Below are 19,669 nucleotides of genomic sequence, written 5' to 3'. Positions count from 1 at the left end.
TAAAGGTCCTGGGTTTGGCATTAGAGAAATCCTTATAAGTGCATTCTCGCGAATGCCCATGACTTTCGCCATGGTTAGAAGGATGTGCACCGACTCCCGACTCACTAACACCAGGAGTATGAACGTGAGACATGGCAGCCGCTACAGCCGCTGTGACCGCCGCTTGAAACATAGCGGGGTCGAATTGAGGAGGTGGTGGTGGGGGTGGCGTCGGTGCTTCATTGGTGTTGATACATCTTGGATTTCTACAAGGAGGCATCTCTTGCTATATAAGTCAATAGATAAAAAGATGGTGAGATATCAAGAATTAATATGAATTTGATATCTCTGAACTAAACACTTAATTCAACATGAATTTCACAAAGAATTGGAAATAGAAACCCACTGCAAGTACAACTTGCAACAGGATGATATGAAATTGAATGGTTATTTTTCAAAGAATATGAATGTACATGTCGACTGTATTAGTATATTAAGTGTATAAGGTCCAGAAAACTTGACCTTTAAGTAGGATTATAATATACCCCAACACTGAGAAAGTGTCGACATCAAACCGACCTACCGAAAATAACATTTCCGCGGTCGTAGTGAAAGCATGAAAAATAACACTGGAACATTTCTGTGATCCAAAACTTTGGAATAAGATGTTTATGAGAATTGTACTAACTCGTGTTGAAGTAAAGTGCTTATTGTTTTATTGATACTCGGTTTTGTACATATCGTGAAAAGTAGTATATACATTCGATATAGAAAGTAGAAAGTAGAAGTAGTGCGAACACTACTTGCGGCGACTTCTACGACGGTTACTAGGTTCCGCTTCGTCTTGCGCTTTCCAGCACCTTTCTTGGGCAGCTTGATGCTCCCTTAGTTCTCTGATCTCTGATTCAGCAGCATTAAGTTGCCTTTGAAGGGATTCAGTATGGTGCTGGGTGTCATCTTGCATCTCGTCAACACGAAGGATATCTGCAGTGTTAGCCTATGCAGCCACATTCACCTCTAGGATTCGGTTGATCGACATCCTTGATTGATCGAACTGTCGGGCTATTCAGTTTACTATAACTGGAAGAGCTCTGTCAGCGGTTCCTCCTCTAGAGACGTTATAGAAACCTCGTGCCATTCCGTAAGGAGGGCGTTGGCTGTCTTGTCGACTCCAATGGTTTATGTATTGGCCCCACACGGGTATGGGTTCTGCTTCCTCTTGCCTCAGGGGACGCTCCCCAGGGGTGCAGACTTGTGGCTCTGTATCCGTACCACTTGACTCGCTGTCCTCAAAGGGTTCTTCGTCTGAGTCTGTGATCCAGCCTGCATTCTGTGGATTGTAGGGGTCTCCCGGTAAATTGGGTTCAGCCATAGGTTCTGTATTAGAAGTAAGTCTGTGTTTTCTATTCTATAGTTCTTCTGTATATGTATGGTAAGTTTTAGACATGTCGCAACACCACTATCACTCCCAAACACATGTTGGTCGTATCTCAAATCAATATAGTTGATCAGGCTATATTAATTCCGGATATGATTACATAACTGCTCAGGTTTGACTATAGTGTTCAACATCCAAATACTTTTAAGTTCTTATGATTGTGATATTGTACTTGTAAGTATGAGTGTGTTCTTATGACTGTGATATTGTACTTGTAGGTATGAATGTTAGTATACTTCTTCTAAAAATACTTAGATCTTTAAAAGTATACTTGTAGTCAGAGCTCCTTGCCCCGATGTATTTATAGTTTGTATATCTTTTATGGATTGATATACTAAGTTCACTATAAACAATGCTCTGATACCAATCTGTCACACCCCCAAACCAGACGGCGGAAACGTCCGGGGGTGTAGGACTTAAATTGTAGTATCACAACACATGCATCATAGTAATCAAAGTACAAACAACCATTGTATTTAAAAAGTATAAGTATTTACATGTGTTCAATCATTGTATATTGAACCAAAATATAGTTATACAAAAGAAGATATGACTCAACAAAGCTCCATCTTCTCCAAAAAGCTCGGGGAGTACCTGTGTATTATTTCTCTGAGAATACAAGTAATTTGAAAAGAGAGTATCAACATAAAGTTGAGTGAGTGCATAAGTGTTTATGTTTGAAAGAGTATCTCTGTATCTTGTATATGTAACTTGTTCCAGAAAATCCTATATATTCTGTTGTATATGAAAAGTAGTTTTATTCCCATAAAACCGTTCTCTGTGTATTAATGTTTTGTATTTGTATTACTTATGAAAACTTGTAACTGAGAGTGTGCCTGGCTTCACCAGCTGTTGTTGAAAACTGTATTGAATCTTTGTATTTTGTATTCTGTAAACTGGTACTTTGAAGGTGTACTTTCGTTTAGTTATTTATACACTAACGTATTGTTAATATCTTTTTAATGAGTTATTATAACCATACTATGACTGATGGCCTGAAACAAACGCTTTGTGGGCGTTTAAACTGGTGATAACAATTGCCACTAATCTAACTGTAGCTAGCAGTCTGAGTACGGGGTTGTCAATCCCGATATAGATCTACACATACTTGTTTCGATCCCCGGCTGGAGATTCTGGTTATAATGTCAGGACTTTTCCTATGTTGTCTAAATTGAATTAAACAACCTGAATAGAGTGTCTCATAAAAAGCATATAAACGTTTCATGTATATTAGTTTTGAAAACCCAATCATTCTAAAATAATGATTGACAGTATGTTCTTGAATCAAAACCCAATCATTCTGAAATAATGATTGATAGTATGTTCTTGAATCAAAACCCAATCATTCTGAAATAATGATTGACAGTATGTTCTTGAATTAGTATTCCAAACGTGTATTTGATAAGTGTAAATCTTGACTTGTTCTGTATCAAAACTCTAGTTTCTTGCAAGACTGTGTATTCTAGTATACTTGTATCAAGAATTATTGTTCTATGTATAAATTATACATATTATAAGTTATATGTACTTTCTGAATGTGTATTTAACCATGTTTGCATGTAATCCCTTGCTCAGCATGTTACAAAGGTAGTTAAACTGATGAGTTAACTATTATATTTATATACATATACAATTTTATATATAAGTAAAATTTAAACGACACTCGGACAAATAACCGGTACTTTAAGCCCACATCCAAACAAGGAAAAGGACCCAGAATGAGTTATCAGTCCTAAGTCTTTTAAATCTCATTTATATACATATATATATATATATATATATATATATATATATATATATATATATATATATATATATATATATATATATATACAAATATGAATTTTTGGGGAAAAATATAAGTTTATAAAAGAGTTTAATGTTTTGAGTATTTTTAATGAATTAATATTGTTTTATCATGATTTTATAACACAAAGTTCTTGTGTTATGCTTGTATTCCCCCCCCCCCCATTAAAACAATAGAAATTATGAAAATACAGGGGTATGTACTCACTTGATAGATGGTGAATCGGACAGAGTTTCGTTTCACGAAAAGGAGTTTATTTGTCGAGAAACCGGCTTAAATTGGGCAGAGTTATGACAGGAGAGAGGTTACTTCTCGGGAATCTCGGGGCTTCGAGGCTTGCTTAGGGTTCGAGACTTGATACCGGGGCTTTAGGGGTTGTATATGAGCTTATGGGAGTGGAAAATGTGAAAGAGAGTGAAAGTTAGGGTGAAAAATGTAAAAAGATCCGGAACCCTCGCATCCCTTATATAGGCCGAAGCCTCGGATCCGAGGCTATGCGAGGCTGACACGCGTCGGATAGGTGGCGAGGTTTCTGGCTTACTTCGGACCGCAGGCTCGCTGCTGGCTGGCTCGGATTGGACCGGACTTCGGTCCAACAGAAGAAGGACACGTGCGAAGGCAGCATCCGAGGTGTGTCTCCGGGGTGTCTCATGCGAGGCTGTCCGAGTAGGATTGGACCGCGGAGTTGGTCGAATCAGGAGGTACCACGCATGGCTTCGGCCCACTCAGCAGCTGCCACGTGCGAGGGTGACGTGGCACATGCGAAATTGCCCGGTTTTCCTATTTTTCTTTATTTTTGTGCCAAAACTTGCGAAAATCATAACTTTCGCATACAAGCTCCGTTTTTGGCGTGCTTTATATGTACGCGTAGGTAAAATCATACTCTACGACTTTCGTTTAGACTTCGTCGGCTAATTATGATTTTATTTTTAATATTATTATTTTAAACAGACCGGGACAAGAATCTGTTAAAAATTCATAACTTCTTCATCCGACGTCCGTTTTCGTCTGTCTTTTTACCGTTGTACTACTACCGACGAGAACTTCAATTCTCGTTTAGGTTGTGTCGGCTAAAAATCGCTCGATCTTTATTTCGAGTTTTTAGCTGTACACTGCTATACTGGAACTTAGAAAATTCATAACTTCCTCATACGAAGTCAGATTTTTCCGTTCTTTTTATGAAAGTTCTCAGTATAACATAAACTCCAACTTTCATTTAGATTGTTAAGGCTAAAAAGCCTTTTATTGAAAATTCAGTTTTTACACTGAACAGTGTTTTGCCGGTTTTGTCGCGGATTTTCGATTGGTCATAACTTCTTCGTTATAACTCGGATTTTAGTGTTCTTTATGTTTTTGGAATCCTTGTTACAATCTCTATCACTTGGTTCATGCCAATCAAGATTGCTAAATAATTTATTTTTGAGGGTCAATTATGTAAGTATGCACATTATGCTAAAATTTCTCTTTATTATTATAAAAACAAATACACATTGACTTATATTATTACATAGGTTTGAAATAACGATTTGTTACAAGTATCCCCTAACCAGGTCTGCAGTCTATCTGGTCCGCACTGGGTATGTTAGCATAATCACAAAGCATGACCGCCTCAACCCAAACCCCCAATCAAACAACCGTGTGCACAAAAATATCATAAGTTAGCTAGCATGTACAGATAGTCATACAGTTCTAACAGATCACTAACATAGCAAACATCCTATAACCAGGATACCGATCCAACCGATCACTAACATGGCAACCATCCTATAACCAGGATACTGCTCTAACAGATCACTAACATAGCAACCATCCTATAACCAGGATACCGATCTAACAGATCACTAACATAGCAACCATCCTATAACCACGATACAATCATAAAGGGTCGGCCTTGGTGCCTTAGACCCTGTTGATATAGTGAGAAGAACTCACCTCACGATGTCGAACTGTAGTGATAAGATCAAACTCCCGAATCACAACCACGAACTCAACCACCTATAGCCACCATAAGACCAAATCCATAAAAATCCCAAATTACCAAAATACCCTCAAAAGTCCAACTTGTCAACCCTTGGTCAGAGTCAAAGTCAACGGTCAAGGTCAACAGTCCATGTTGATCCAACTCGTCGAGTGTAGCCCACTGAATCGTCGAGTTCTTCCAGAACTCGAGAAATCATGAAAACCCTAGTCGACTCGCCGAGTTTCCAAACAACTCGTCAAGTCCATGTGGTGTCCAATTATCGGGAAAACCCTAACTAACTCGTCGAATCAGTTTACTGACTCGCCGAGTCCATGTAGAAACCATAACCGGCCAATCTTCATCAGACTCGTCGAGTTGACCATGCAACTCGTCGAGTCCCTTCAGTCCATTTCTTATTCAGACGTTTTTACGCTATTCCAATGCTCCAAATTGTAGATCTAGCTTCCTAATGCATATTTACCATGTAAAGTTGCAAAATTTACGTGCATGCAAGGTCTTAAAGGCTTAAAACATCAACACCAAGTCTAGGATGAGGCTTAGGGCATGGGGAAAGGCCAATGTAAGATAAAGTTGATAACTTTATGAATTTTGGGCCTAGAGGAGTCCATATATGAGACCATGTCCTTGTGACAAGCTCAAACCCAATAGTAGCTCCATTAAACCCCAAAAATTACCATAAATGTGCATAGAAGAAGATCTAAGCATGAAAGGGTCAAGGTACTAGCTTTATACCTCAAATTAGTTGCCAAAACGAAGCAGATGACAGATCCACTTCATCCTTCTTGATCCAAGCTCCTCACGCTTCAAGTTTCCCTTCCAAAATCAACAAATAACACCTTTCAACCTCTTAACACACACAATGGGGGTTTAGGAATCGATCTAGGGTTTCGTCTGGCTGAAATGACGATGAGGGAGGCTAGAAATGGGCCACAAGTTCATTAAATAGGGTGCAAAACCCTAAATTTTAGGGTTTCCATGCACAACCTCTACCCGGCGAGTCGGGGTCTCTGACTCGTCGAGTAGTAGTCAAAAACCATGCGGACTGACTAGGTTCGACACGACAAGTTGGGGCCTCCAACTCATCGAGTTCCCTCAATAAAATGAACATAAAGCTTTCGAAAATTATACCTGGGAGTCGAGATGCTAGAATTCTCCCCCACTTGAACTAGACTTCGTCCTCGAAGTCTACTGCGGTGAATAACTCGGGGTAATGCTCCCGCATCTCTGCCTCTGGCTCCTAATTCCACTCAAATCCCCTTCGATTCTGCCACTATACCTTTACCAAAGGTACTTCCTTGTTCCGTAGAACCTTCACATTCTTCTCCATAACGGCCACTGGCTTCTCCACGTAATTCAGGCGCTCGCCGACCTGTATATCATCCAGTGACACTACTCCCTCCTCATCTAGTATACCCATTCGCAACTGTGACACATGGAATGTGTTGTGGATCTGACTAAGCTCCTCAGGGAGATCTAGTCTATACGCCACGTTACCAACCCTGGCAGTGATCCTGAATGGCCCAATGTATCGGGGACCCAACTTCCCCCTCTTCCTGAAGCGAATCACACCCTTCCAGGGTGAGACCTTCAGGAGTACCATGTCACCGACCTGAAACTCTAACTCAGATCGGCGGCGGTCGGCATAACTCTTCTGCCGACTCTGTGCGGTCTGCAACCGCTGTCTGATCTGCTGAATCATCTTAATAGTCTGCAGGACTACCTCGGTCCGACCGATCACCCTGTGACCAACCTTGACCCAACAGACTGGGGTACGGCATCTCCGTCCATACAACAACTCATACGGTGGAGCACCAATACTGGAATGAAAGTTGTTGTTATAGGAGAACTCTGAAAGGGGTAGGTAGGAGTCCTAACTCCCACCGACGACAATAGTGCAGGCTCTCATCATATCCTCGAGAGTTTGTATGGTCCGCTCACTCTGGTCGTCTGTCTGCGGATGATAGGATGTACTGAAGTGCATCCGCTGCCCAGATCCTCGTGGAACTTCTGCTAGAAGCTGGAGGTAAACCGAACATCACAGTCTGAAACGATAGAGACAGGGACCCCATGGCGAGCGATAATCTCACGTATATACACATCGGCCAACTTCTCGGCTGATGAGCTCTCCCGAATGGGCAGGAAATGGGCTCTCTTGGTCAATCGATCCATAATGACCCATATAGCATCGAAACCCTTTGTCGTTCTCGGCAATTTGGTGATGAAATCCATCGTGATCTGCTCTCATTTCCACATGGGAATCTCTAGAGGCTGCAGCTTGCCATGCGGCCTCTGGTACTCGACCTTGACCATCCTACAGGAAAAGCACCTCTCCACATACCAAGCGATTTCTCGCTTCATTCATGGCCACCAGTAACTCAATCGCAAATCCTGGTACATCTTGGTGGCCCCGGGTGAATAAAGAAGCGAGACTTGTGAGCCTCCTCCAGAACAATCTGTCTGACCCCACCAGACATCGGAACCCAGAACCGACCGTAATGGGTCAACAATCCCTGGCTACCCTGCACAAACTGGGTGTTCTCACCCCTAATCCTCTCAAGCTTCCAATTCTCCTATCGCATACCCTCAGCCTGAGATTCCCTGATCAAGCTCACGAGTGGAGAATCCACTGATATCCTCATACACGTCACTGGAGTAGAAGATCCAGCTGACTTGCGGCTCAGAGCGTCCGCAACCACGCTCGCTTTACCAGGATGGTAAAGGATCTCGCAGTCATAATCCTTGACCACGTCAAGCCACCTGCGCTGTCTCATGTTCAGGTTCGGCTGATCCTTGATATGCCTCAGACTCTTGTGGTCTGTGTATATGGTACAGCAGACCCCGTAGAGGTAATGTCTCCAAATCATGAGAGCGAATACCACCTCTCCCAACTCCAGATCATGAGTAGGGTATCTCGTCTCGTCCAACTTCAACTGTCGCGACGCGTAGGCTATCACCCATCCTCTCTGCATGAGGACCGCTTCCAGTCCCGTGATGGATGCATCACAGAACACCACAAAATCCTCAACTCCCTCCCGGAGGGTCTCAAATGCCCTCTACTGCTCAGGGCCCCACCGTAAATCCACCCCCTTCCTCGTCAGACGAGTGAGGGGTACTACAATCTTGGAGAAATCTTGTATGAATCTCCGGTAGTAGCCAACTAATCCCAAGAAGCTCCTGATATCCGATGGAGATTTCGGATTCACCCACTGCATAACCGCCTTGATTTTGGCCGGATCGGCCAAAATCCCCTCCTGGTTAACGAGATTTCCAAGTAACTAAACCTCTCGTAACCAAAACTCGCACTTCGAGAACTTGGCATAAAGTCGTTCTCACCTCAAGACTCCCAATAGCTCCCGAAAATGCTCCTTTTGCTGCTCTCTGGTCGTGGAGTACACCAACATATCATCTATAAACACGATGACCGAGCGATCGAGCATCGGTCTGCAGACCCGATTCAGCAAGTCTATAAATATTGTCGGCGTGTTGGTGAGCCCAACCGGCATCACCACGAACTCGTAATGTCCATAACGAGTCCGGAACGTGGTCTTCTCCACGTCCTCCTCCCTTACCCTGACCTGATGGTACCCGGACCTCAGATCTATCTTGAAGAACCAAGATGCTCCCTGCAACTGATCGAAAAGATCATATATCCTCGGGAGTGGATAACGGTTCTTCACCGTCAACTTGTTCAACTCCCGGTAGTCAATGCACATCCAGTGTGAACCATCCTTCTTCCTGACGAACAGAATCGGCGCTCCCCACGGGGAACTGCTCGGACGAATGAACTGCTTGCCCAACATTTCCTGTAGCTGTGATAACAACTCCTGCATCTCTGGTGGTGCCAATCGGTACGGTGTCTTGGCGATAGGGGCCGCACCTGGCACTAGGTCGATCCTAAATTCGACCCGCCTCTCCAGAGGCACTCCGGGTAACTCCTCCGGAAACACATCAGCGAACTTCCTAACTACTGGAACCTCTAAAACCGCGGTCTGATCCCCGATCCACGTATCCACCACATACGCTAGATAACCTGCACACCTGTGCTACATGTACTGCCGAGCCTGGCAGCTGAGTAAAACCCTGATCCCAATCTGGTGCCCTCGCCGAAGATAACCAGTTCTCCCCCACTTGGAGTTCGAACTACCACCCGCTGACCCTCGCATTTAATCATGGCACCGAAGCGACTAAGCCAATCCATACCCACAAGCACACATACATCCCCCATGGGAATCAGAATCATGTCTATTAGGAAAGATACCCCGAAGATCTCCAATACGCAACCCCGATAGACCAAAGAAGTGGAAATCTCGTGTTTGTTGGCGATAGAGACTCGCAATGGACACTCTATCTCTCCTACTGGCAAACCGAACTCCCTACTAAATGACTGAGAGAAAAATGACAGACTCGCACCCGAGTCAAATAATACCAAAGAAGGTAAGGAGTTCACTATGAACGTACCTAATCATAGGTACAACATATAAGCATAAAGCATATATAATCAATAAGATAAAGGGTAGAAACATACCAGCAACCACATCCGGTTCTGTCATGGCCTCCTCGGCTGTAAGCTGGAAGGCGCGTCCTCGAGCCATCGGAGGCTCTGCTCTACCCTGACCCCCGTCAGTAATCCTTAGTGTAGCCGGTGCTAGATCATGCGCCGGCCTGGCAGTGAGTTGTGGACAGTTGGTCTTCACGTGACCAACCTGATGACAGTGGTAGAAAATCCTCATATCCTGAACCGGGGTTGGCTGGTGGCAATCCCTCGGAAAGTGCCCCTCCTTGCCGCATTTGCGGCACGCGCTACCCGATCTACAAACCCCAGAGTGACCCTTCCCGCACTTGCCACAAGTGCGGCCATGCTGGCCTCCGACCTATAATCCGAGGTCTTAGACCTCTTTGGCGCCGGCTGTAACTGTGTCGGGGCCTGCCGCTACTCTCTCAAATGCAGCTCAATCTCTAGCTCACGCAGCCTAGCGGCCTCCTGTAAATCCAGCAATGTATTGCAATGCTGGATAGCAACAAACTAACGGATGTCAGTCTTAAGCATGCTCAAATATCGTGTCATCTGAGCCTGCTCAGAAGCAAACTCCAGGGAAAACATCGCCCTCTCAGTGAACATACGAGTGATCTCCGTCACCGGCTCCCGAATCACACCCACGAACTGAACCACCTATAGCCACCATAGGACCAAGTCCATAAAAATCCCAAATTACCAAAATACCCTCAAAAGTCCAACTGGTCAACCCTTTGTCAAAGTCAAAGTCAACGGTCAAGGTCAACAGTCCATGTTGACCCAACTCGTTGATCGTAGCCCACTGACTCATCGAGTTCTTCCAGAACTCGAGAAATAATGAAAACCCTAGTCGACTCGCCGAGTTTCCAAACAACTCGTCAAGTCCATGTGGTGTCCAATTGTCGGTAAAACCCTAACTAACTCGTCGAGTCAGTTTACTGACTCGCCGAGTCCATGTAGAAACCATAAACGGCCAATCTTCATCTGACTTGTCGAGTCCCTTCAGTCCATTTATTATTTAGATGTTTTTACATTATTCCAACGCTCCAAATTGTAGATCTAGCTTCCTTAGGCATATTTACCACGTAAAGTTGCAAACTTTACATGCATGCAAGATCTTAAAGGCTTAAAACATCAACACCAAGTCTGGGATGAGGTTTAGGGCATGGGGAAAGGCTAATACAAGATAAAGTTGATAACTTTATGAATTTGGGGCCTAGAAGAGTCCAGATCTAAGACCATGTCCTTGTGACAAGCTCAAACCCAATAGTGGATCCATTAAACCCCAAAAATGACCATAAATGTCCATAGAATAAGATCTAAGCATGAAAGGGTCAAGGTACTAGCTTTATACCTCAGATTAGTTGCCAAAATGAAGTAGATGACAGATCCACCTCCTCCTTCTTGATCCAAGCTCCTCACTCTTCAAGTTTCCCTTCCAAAATCAACAAATAACACCATTCAAGCTCTCAACACACACAATGGGGGTTTAGGACTCGATCTAGGGTTTCCTTTGGCTGAAATGACGATGAGGGAGGCTAGAAACGGCCCACAAGTTCTTTAAATAGGGTGCAAAACCCTAAGTTTTTGGGTTTCCATGCACAGCCTCTGCTCGTCGAGTCAGGGTCTCTGAATCGTCGAGTAGGAGTCAAAAACCACGCGGGCTAACTAGGTTCGACACGACAAGTTGGGGCCTCCAACTCGTTGAGTTCTCTCAATAAAATGAACATAAAGCTTTTGAAAATTATACCTAGGAGTCGGGATGTTACATCAGCAATACGAAATCTCCCACCTGAAACTTGCGATTCGATCGGCGTCGGTAAATATAGCTTTTCTAACGACTTTGCGCGACACGCAGCCTGTTGCGCACATGTTGAATCTACTCAGTGGTCTTAAGCACCACTTCGGTGCTTCCCATGATTCGATGGACAACCTCCCCCCAACAAACCGAAGTCCTACACCTCCTTCCATACAACATCTCGAATGGGGGTCGGTCAATACTAGTATGATAATTGTTGTTGTAGGAGAACTCTGCTAGTGGGAGGTAGGTATCCTAACTCCCTCCTAAGTCTAGAACGCAGGCCCGAAGCATATCCTCGAGCATCTGGATCGTCCGCTCGCTCTGCCCATCGTTCACGGGGTGGTAAGCTATACTGAAGTGCAGCTGAGTGCCTAACTCCTCATGAAACTTCCTTCAAAATCTGGAGGTGAACCGAACATCGCGATCCGAGACCACAGATACCGGCACTCCGTACCTGACTACCACCTCCCAAACATAGATATCCGCTAATTTCGCGGCGTATATACTCTCAGCAATCGAAATAAAGTGAGCACTCTTGGTCAGCATGTCCACAATAACCCAAATAGAATCAACACCCCGCGCCGTCCTGGGTAATTTCATGATAAAATCCGTGGTGATCTCCTCCCATTTCCACATGGGGATGGGCAACGGTTGGACCTTTCCGTGAGGCCTCTGATGCTCGGCTTTGACCTTCCTAAAGGTCAAACATCGCTCAACAAACCAAGCAACTTCCCTTTTCATGCAAGGGCACCAGTAGCTCAATATCGGGTCTAGGTACATCTCCTCCAAAATCTTCTGCCTCACCCCACCAAATGTCGGAACCCAAAACCTACCACACTGAGTCAATAATCCCCGGCTGTCTTTGACAAACAACGGAATATACCCCCTAATTTGCTCAGTCTTCCAATTTTCCTTTTTCAATCCTTCTACTTGAGTGTCCTTAATCATATCCATCAATGGTGAGGTAACCGTTATCCTCAAACAAATATCTCGGAATCAGAGAACACGCTGCCTTACGGATCAAAGCATCGGCCACCACATTGGTCTTCCCGGGGTGGTACAAAATCTCGCAGTCATAATATTTTACCACGTCTAACCACCTCCTTTGCCGCATATTCAAGTTTGGCTGATCCATCAAATACTTCAAACTCTTATGATCGGTGTAAATAGTGCATCAGACCTCATACAAGTAATGCCTCCAGATCTTAAGGGCAAACACCACCGCCCCCAGTTCCAAATCATGAGTGGGGTAATTCGCTCATGAGGCTTCAGCTGCCTCGAGGCGTAAGCAATCACATGCCCCATCCGCATAAGGATAGCTCCCAAACCTGAAATAGAAGCGCCGCATCAAACCAAAAAATCATCCAGTCCCTCGGGTAACGCAAGAATCGGGGCCACGCACAATTTCTATCTTAAAGTCTTAAAGGCCAACTGATGATCCGGACCCCACCGAAAGGTCACATTCTTCTTGGTTAGACGATTCAAAGGCACTGCAATCTTGGAGAAGCCCTGGATAAACCTCCGATAATACCGTGCGAGGCCCAAGAAACGCCGAATCTCAGATGCATTCTTCGAAACTTCCCAACGCATCACAGCCTCAATTTTGGCCGGGTCCACCAAGATACCACCCTAGTTGATGATGTGCCCCAAAAACTGCACCTCGCGCAACCAAAACTCGCATTTGGAGAACCTGGAAAAAAGCCTCTCCCTCCTCAAGGTCTCCAATTGTTGGATAAGGTGTCTAAGTCCATAACTATATTTGGTATGTACTTGACCCGACTTGGCATGGTCCAGTTGGGTTGCATGGCATCGGAACAATTTGGATAGACTTTTGTGAGAAGAGGATATTTATGATTTATTAATATATAATAAGTTCTAATATATTAATATGAATTATTTAATTACTATTGATCAAGAATTAGTTTGGAATTAATTTTGTGATCAAAAGAGATTAATTAAATAAATGGGGATTGATTTGGTAAATCATTCATTCTTATATGGTGGGCTTATGATCCATAGTCTTTCATGTTGGGCTAAACCCATGTGGTGACCCATGGATACTCAATGGAGTCTAAAACCCATGGATCATGAGGAATATGGAAAGACATGAGTTACATGGTGTAACCCTAATGTGAACACTATAGAATGAAGCCTCATCGAAGCAAAATAGGCACTTCGACATACACAAGTGAGGGCTAGCCGATTTTGGTGCGATATAATCTTCTCTCAAGTTATTCCAATTGTTGGTGGTGTTGTATGAAGCATTTGAGGTATCACATTTGGGTTGCTAGGCTCACAAAGTCTTAAGGAATCAAAGCTACAAGAAACGTATGTCATTCTACAAGGTTTTATATTACATATACCCCAATCATATGCTAGTTAGGATGAAACCTTGGAAAAATGAAAGTTTGCATGTATAATAGAGAAAACATACATCCAAGGTTTCTAGGGTTGCATGCACACCATATGAGTGTTAGAATGCTCAAAACCTAAAAAGAGTATCAGAGCCTAGGCTAGTTTTCAATTATACTTGATGCTACTTGCTGAAAAAAAGTCGATTTTCTGCTTACTATTCAGTGAACTTGCTGAGTCCATGGGGGAACTCAAAGATTCCATGTGAAAATTCATCCAACGCATCGAGTTGGTTCATGCACTCGATGAGTAGGAGGCACTGAGTGCAGAATTTCGAGTTTCAATGCAGGAATTGGACTAGGATCATTACCCTAAACTGTTTTTAGATTGTTAAACCTGTTTTTGATGTGGTAATGATTGTGCTTATCCAATTTCAAAGGTAATTGTCAAAGTTTCAAGTTTTATATTAAGTTCATATGATTCTTGAAAATTGTTGATATGAATTATGCATGCTTATGACTTTTATTAGATCATAGAAATTATTTGACATGCTTGTTAGTTTAATTGTATATCTAAATGTTGTTTAATGGACTCCATAACTTGTACTCAAGTTATGGAATTCCAAAAGTCTTTTCAATTACAATCATTAAAGCTCATAAGTTATAGAAATGAAAGGTTTTGAATAGTTTCAAAACTTTCCCTCAAGTTTTGGAATTTGTAAAGTCACACATTAATACTTTAATTCCAAACCCTAGAATTTTAAAGTTTAAAATTCAACCCTTATACTTTATAGTATTATAAGTTAATATATATATATATATATATATATATATATATATATATATATATATATATATATATATATATATATATATATATATGTATGTATAAGAACAAGTGAGTCTTACCGTTAGTAGGCCTCATTCACGAAGCCGGTCTATAAGGGGGGTATAAGGTTGTTGCCTATAAAATGGCAGCTTAATGGGTGTCCACTCTCACCCACCGCTTCCTTGACTGGTGGAGGGTCGTTAGCCGAACGGGTAAGATAAAGACTATAATTCTCATTAAAAGTATAATGATAAATATAAAGTAACTAAACTTTTTAAATTCCTAATCTTAGTTACTTTAGGAAAATGTGAAATTGATGCTAACCCATGAAATTACACTTTGCACCTTGCTAAGTCGTTAGTGGAGCATGTGTGGTTAACCGACACACTAATTTGGACTAACAAGGGTGGCTTAAGGTTTATCATAGATCGGTGGAGCGTGTGTGGTTAACCGGCACATCGGTTAGGTGATAAAATTAAGAGTACCAAGTTAATTTGCATGGTTATTCACACCTTGTTTGTGATCCTCGGTATCCCAGTCACAAACTTGAAGGGCATAATCGAGATTTAGACATGCCATTGAATTTTTCAATGAAACTCAAAAGATCTAGGAGTTTCAATCCAACTAATACCAAATAATCTGTTTCGGTTTTCATGGTGGAAATTGGTAAATCGTCATTTACCTACCTTCAGATATTTTGTAGCTTGGATTATGGCATCCCTCTTCCAAGTTATAAAATATTGTGTTGGGTCCTAGCTTTAATATTTCATTTGGGTGTTTTATTAAGGACTCTTTATCTAATCTAAACTTGTCTTTCTTCTTTTTCAGATGTCTTCCAACAATGCTTCTGGCTCAAACCCTACTGGCTCCTTTTCTCTCATGAATCTTTGTGGGAGAGTCATCTTTGATGGGACTAATTTCAATGATTGGATTAGGAACATAAGGATGGTCACTCGCTATGAAGACAAGGAGTATGTCCTTGATAAGGAGCTAAAGGTTATTGATGTGTCTTCTGCTACTCCAGAAGAGATTGTTGAGTATACTACCCATGAGAAGGATGCCACTAAGGTGTCTTGTATCATGTTGGCTACCATGACAACAGAACTCCAGAAATCCTATGAAGATTTCTACCCTTATGAGATGCACCAGGACCTGAAGGAAAGATACCATCAGAGTGCTCGTCAGGAAAGGTATGAAATCATCACCTCCATGATAACAACAAAAATGAAGGATGGAGAGTCTATCACGGGCCACCTGCAGAAAATGCAAAGATCCGTGGATCGTTTGCTAATGTTAAATGTGACCTTTGATGAGGAGTTAGCAATAGATATTATTCTACACTCCTTACCCTCCTATTATGATCAGTTTCGTATGACCTATCATATGAACAAAGAGGAGGTCACGCTTAGCAAACTTCAAGGACTTTTTAGGACTGATGAAAGTAGTCTCAAAGGTAAGAATGTTGTTACCACTCCTACCACCGCCCTTGTTCTGGAAATCGGGCAAGGTAAAGGGAAAAAGAGGAAGACCCCTTCGAAGGGTACCAACGGAAATTCTCTTGATGGCTACTCTTCGAGTGGAACCAAAGGTGGTTCTACCACTCCCTCTTCCAACCTGAAGGATGCACAATGCTTCTACAGTCAGTAAAAAGGGCACTGGAAGCGAAGCTGCCCCAAGTACTTGCAGGATCTTAAGGATGGGAAAGTGAAACCCACTCATGCAGGTATTTACACTATATTGTCTAATAACTCACCACATACTAATTATTGGGTCCTTGATACAGGGTGTGGAATTCACATTTGTTCTGATTTGCAGGGCCTAAAAAGAAGTGAGCATGTGGAGCACGAGAAGATAAACTTGATCATGGGGAATAGCAAAGTTTCACCTGTCACCAAGATTAGAGTTTATTCTTTATTTCTTAGTAGTGGATTAATATTAGATTTGAATAAGTGATGTTACTCGTCTGAAATGGAGAGAAATATTATTTCTTTTCATGGTTTGTACAAACAAGGATTTACTTTTTCATTTGATAATGAATGTGGTGGTATTAATGCTTTTTATAATGGTGTTCTTTATTTTAAAGCATTACCTTGTAATGGTGTATATGAAACTGTGTCGGTTGTAGACAACTTAGGAAATAATGTTTTGCCTATTGATTCTTCCACTAGTTTGGATAAGGCATCCTTGTGGCATTGTCGTCTTGGACATGTCAACAAGAAGCGCATAGGCCAAATCCAAAAGGCTGGTGTCTTGGAATCATTTGACTTAAAGTCAGATGATAGTTGCGAATCTTGTTTACTTGGAAAACTGACTAAGTCACCCTTCACTGGTACTTGTGCTAGGGGTGAAGGTTTGTTGGACCTCATACACGCTGATGTGTGTGGACCCTTCAGAACCGCCACAAGGGATGCTAACCGCTTCTATGTGACTTTTACTGATGATTATAGTAGATATGGCTATGTCTACTTAATCAAGCATAAGTCAGAAACCTTTGAGAAATTCAAAGAGTTTAAAAAGGAAGTGGAGAATCAGTTGGGCAGGAAGATAAAGATGCTCCGATCCGATCGAGGTGGTGAGTATCTTAGTATCGATTTCCTTGACTATCTTAAGGAATGTGGGATTGTTTCAAAATTGACACCTCCTAGGACACCACAGCTGAATGGTGTGGCTGAGAGGCGCAATCGAACCTTGTTAGACATGGTTCGTTCCATGATGAGTCGAGCTTCGTTACCAATCTTATTCTAGGGGTATGCCTTAGAGACTGCCTCCCATATCCTTAATCTAGTCCCTACCAAGAAGGTTTCCAAAACACCTCACGAGATATGGACTGGGAAAGTTCCCACTTTAGACCACATCAAGATTTGGGGTTGCGAGGCTTTCGTGAGGCTCGAGACTCATGACAAGCTCGAACATTGAAGTGAGCGGTGTATTTTCATCGGCTACCCACAAAAATCTTTTGGTTATCTTTTCTACAGACCGGGTGAAAATGTTGTCTTCGTGGGGAGGAGAGGAGTCTTTCGTGAGAGAGAATTCATAAGCCAAGGAAATAGTGGGAGGAAAATTGACCTTGAAGAACTTCGAGAGTCAATCGGTGAAGGAAACTCAAACACTAGCAATCAACCTGAGGAGGAAACTCTTGTTGAGTCGATTGATGAGTCCGTACCTCTGAGGCGTTCCACGAGAGTAAGGAGCACACCTGATTTTTATTATGGTTTCCATATTACTACAGAAGGTGATGCATTTATTAGTGATAGTACACTGATAAATTTGGATGAACCTAACAACTTCAAGGAAGCCATGGCAGGCCCTGAATCTGCCAAATGGAAAGAGGCTATGGACAGCGAGATTCAGTCCATGTATGACAATCAAGTTTGGAACTTTCTTGACAATGTACCGGTTCGAAAGACAGTCGGATGCAAATGGATCTTCAAGAAGAAGACCGACATGGATGGGAAGGTACATACTTATAAGGCGCGACTGGTTGCGAAGGGCTTTACTTAAACTTTGGGAGTTGACTATGATGAGACCTTCTCACCAGTAGTGAAGATTAAGTGTATTAGGGTTATGCTAGCCATTGCTGCATTTCATGATTATGAAATATGGCAAATGGATGTCAAAACCGCTTTCCTTAATGGAAAGTTGGCTGAGGATGTTTACATGAGTCAACCAGAGGGTTTTGTCGATGCAAAGTACCCTAATATAGTGTGTAAGCTTGAGAAATCCATCTATGGATTAAAACAAGCATCTCGTAGATGGAATCTTTGTTTCGATGAGAAAGTCAAAGCGTTTGGCTTTTCGAGGAGCGAGGATGAGTCTTGTGTATATGTTAAGGCTAGTGGGAGTATAGTTAGCTTTTTGGTATTATATGTAGATGACATACTACTCATAGGAAATGACATCCCAACCTTACAGGAGGTTAAGTCTTGGCTTGGGAAGTGTTTCGCTACGAAGGACCTAGGAGAAGCTGCCTATATCCTAGGGATAAGGATATTGAGAGACAGGAGTAAGAGACTAATTTTACTTAGTCAAAGTACCTACTTGGATAAGGTGCTGAAAAGATTCATCATGCAGGATTCCAAGAAAGGTGAATTACCAATCTAGAGTAACGCCAAACTGAGTAAGACTCAGAGCCCGAGTACAAAGGCTGAAATAGCTAAGATGAGTCGAGTACCATATGCTTTCGATGTTGGCTCGATCATGTATGCTATGACTTGTACTCGCCCTGATGTGGCCTTTGCTTTGAGCATGGTCAGTAGATATCAAGGGAATCCTGGCAAGGCTCACTGGACTGCGGTGAAGAACATTCTCAAGTACCTGCGGAGGACTAAGCACTGGGTCCTTACCCTTGGTGGGAGTGATGACTTGAGAGTAGTGGGGTATAGTGATGCCAGCTTTCAGACAGACAGGGATAATTTGCGCTCTCAGTCGGGTTGGGTCTTTACCCTAAATGGAGGAGCAATTACTTGGAAAAGTTCCAAGCAGGAGACAGTAGCTGATTCAACTTGCGAATCAGAGTATATAGCAGCAAGCGAGGCGGCGAAGGAGGCAATATGGCTAAAGAACTTCATTGGAGACCTTGGAGTTGTACCAACTATAAAGGAGCCTATGGAGATTTTCTGTGATAACGAGAGTGCAGTTGCCTTAGCCAAGGAACCAAGGGATCACGGCAGATCCAGGCACATCAAAAGAAAATACCACTTCATTAGACATCGAATAGAAGAAGGACTCGTCATGGCAAAGAGGGTATCATCGGATGAGAACCCAGCAGATCCCCTCACGAAGGGACTGTGTAGGGTTAAGCATTTACAGCATGCGAGGCGCATTGGGCTGAAGGATGATATTAGTTTTAGTAATTAGATAGCTTTCGAAACTTGTAATAGTTGAAATGTAATTGACATTTGATGTTTAAATAAAATGTGTTTTTTATTTACTAGTATGGTACTATCTTGTGTCAATCATTTACTATTTTT

This window comes from Lactuca virosa, chromosome 6, assembly GCF_052849685.1.
Source record: "Lactuca virosa cultivar CGN04683 chromosome 6, Lactuca_virosa_CGN04683_v6, whole genome shotgun sequence".
Taxonomy (NCBI): Eukaryota; Viridiplantae; Streptophyta; class Magnoliopsida; order Asterales; family Asteraceae; genus Lactuca; species Lactuca virosa.
This window is presented reverse-complemented; position numbering follows the sequence as displayed.